Raw genomic sequence first — 2500 nt, 5'->3', positions numbered from 1 at the left:
CATGCCCACCAACACCTACCCAACGCAAGCACAACTACAAGTCCATGTTCACACCCTTGCCTACATGCCCACTCCAAAGACACGCGTGCTAGCCACAAAACCCTTTCAGAGGTTAACCTCTATGAAAAATCAAGACATCCAAAACCCTTGGAGGTTAACCCGCACTCCCCTCGCCCGCCACCGCACACCCTTCACGCCCCCCCGCGCGCGCTCCCCCCGCACACCCCCGCACGCCCCCGCACGCTCACCCCGCACGCCCCCGCGCACTCACCCCGCACGCTCACCCCGCACGCCCCCGCGCACTCACCCCGCACGCCCCCGCGCACTCACCCCGCACGCCCCCGCGCACTCACCCCGCACGCCCCCGCACACCCCCGCACGCTCACCCCGCACACCCCCGCACGCTCACCCCGCGCACCCCTGCACGCCCCCGCGCGCTCACCCCGCACGGCCCCGCGCGCTCACCCCGCACACCCCCGCACGCCCCCGCGCACTCACCCCGCACGCCCTCGCACACCCCCGCGCGCTCACCTCGCACACCCCCGCGCGCTCACCCCGCACGCCCCCGCACGCTCACCCCGCGCACCCCCGCACGCCCCCGCACTGCCCCGCGCGCTCACCCCGCACGCCCCCGCACACCCCCGCGCCCCCACTCCCCTCGCACACGCCAAGCCCCATCCTATGCTATGTGCGATACATGTCCTACCAACAGCATATCAAAAGTGTTGGATGTTACCTCCATAAAAAAAACATCATACCCAATGCCTATGAAACGTGAGTACACGTATAAAGCCTTGAAGGTTAGCCCCTACAACAATTCATCACACCTAACATCCGTGGAAAGTAAGAACGTGTATAAAGCCTTGGACTATAAAAATATCATCAAACCCAATACCCGTGAAAAGTGAATGTTCATTTTTAATGCTTTTTTTTTTTTTTGGAACTAAGAAAAGAGTGACACCCGTCAAATTTAACTATTTTTTCTTTTGCTTGTCTAAAACAATAAAATGAAGAGTTTTGATACTAGAGCAAATACATTACACTAAGACACCAACCATGACCGCGTTTTTACAACCATCACCCATTAATTGTGAAAGTACATGTGGAGTGGTCGGTTTGTTGTAATATTTTTTTTGGGAACTAAGCAACATGAAAGAATGATTCCCACAAAATTTCAGATTTTTTTGACCACTCTAGCTATTTTTTCTAATTTCTTATTATTTAATATTTAAAAATTCATTAAAAAAAATTGGTTGGTCGAAAAATTATGAAACTTGATTTCTAGATCCATTGGAATGTCCAATTCATGAATCAATTGAGTTCATGGAAAAAAACATTCTAAAACTTGAGATATTTGACCGTATGACCGCTCAGAAAAATCGTATCTAGGCCTGGCAGACCAAAAATGCCTCAAAATGTACTATATAGGGGGGTGACTAGTCTGCATGGGCTGGGCACGGGGGTACCCCCTATATCTTCCGCCACCCCCACGCCCCAAGCACTATGCGCCGCACAGGGGCATATGCTTGGGGCGTCGGGGTGGTGGTCGGAGGCCGAGGGCGGTTGACGGCGGGGGTGCGGTGGCGGAACGCGCACGGTGGGGCAGTGTCGGAACGTTCCCGTGCGCTCGCCAGCCCCACCCCGCCCCACCCGCGTGCGCCCCGCCCGCTTGCCCCCGTGCGCTCGCCCGCCCCGCCACGCCCTCATGCTCCAGCGCGCGCGCGCGCGCCCCGTCCCGCCCCGCCCGCGTGCTCCCGCGCGCGCGCGCCCCCGCCCCGCCCCGCCAGCGTTCGCCCCGCGCGCGCGCGCCCCCCGCCCCGCCCCGCCAGCGTGCTCCCGCGAGCGCGCGCCCCCCGCCCCGCCCCGCCAGCGTGCTCCCGCGAGCGCGCGCCCCGTCCCGCCCCGCCCGCGCTCTGCTGCGCGCGCGCCCGTGCCTGCGCCCCATCCATCACCCATTAATTGTGAAAGTACATGTGGAGTGGTCAGTTTGTTGTAAATTTTTTTCTGGGAGCTAAGCAACATGAAAGAATGATTACCACAAAATTTCAGATTTTTTTGACCACTCTAGCTATTTTTTCTAATTTCTTATTATTTAATATTTAAAAATTCATTAAAAAAAATTGGTTGGTTGAAAAATTATGAAACTTGATTTCTAGATCCATTAGAATGTCCAATTCATGAATCAATTGAGTTCATGGAAAAAAACATTCTAAAACTTGAGATATTTGACCGTATGACCGCTCAGAAAAATCGTATCTAGGCCTGGCAGACCAAAAATGCCTCAAAATGTACTATATAGGGGGGTGACTAGTCTGCATGGGCTGGGCACGGGGGTACCCCTATATCTTCCGCCACCCCCACGCCCCCCAAGCACTATGCGCCGCACATGGGCATATGCTTGGGGCGTTGGGGTGGTGGTCGGCGGACGAGGGTGGTTGACGGTGGCGGTGCGGTGGCGAAACTTGCGCGGTGAGGCCGTGTTGGGTGCGCCTTTGGGCGT

The sequence above is a fragment of the Cucurbita pepo genome, unplaced genomic scaffold (assembly GCF_057944985.1).
Source record: "Cucurbita pepo subsp. pepo isolate OVF unplaced genomic scaffold, ASM5794498v1 scafford_107, whole genome shotgun sequence".
Classification (NCBI taxonomy): Eukaryota; Viridiplantae; Streptophyta; class Magnoliopsida; order Cucurbitales; family Cucurbitaceae; genus Cucurbita; species Cucurbita pepo.
Note: the sequence above shows the minus strand (reverse complement) of the source record.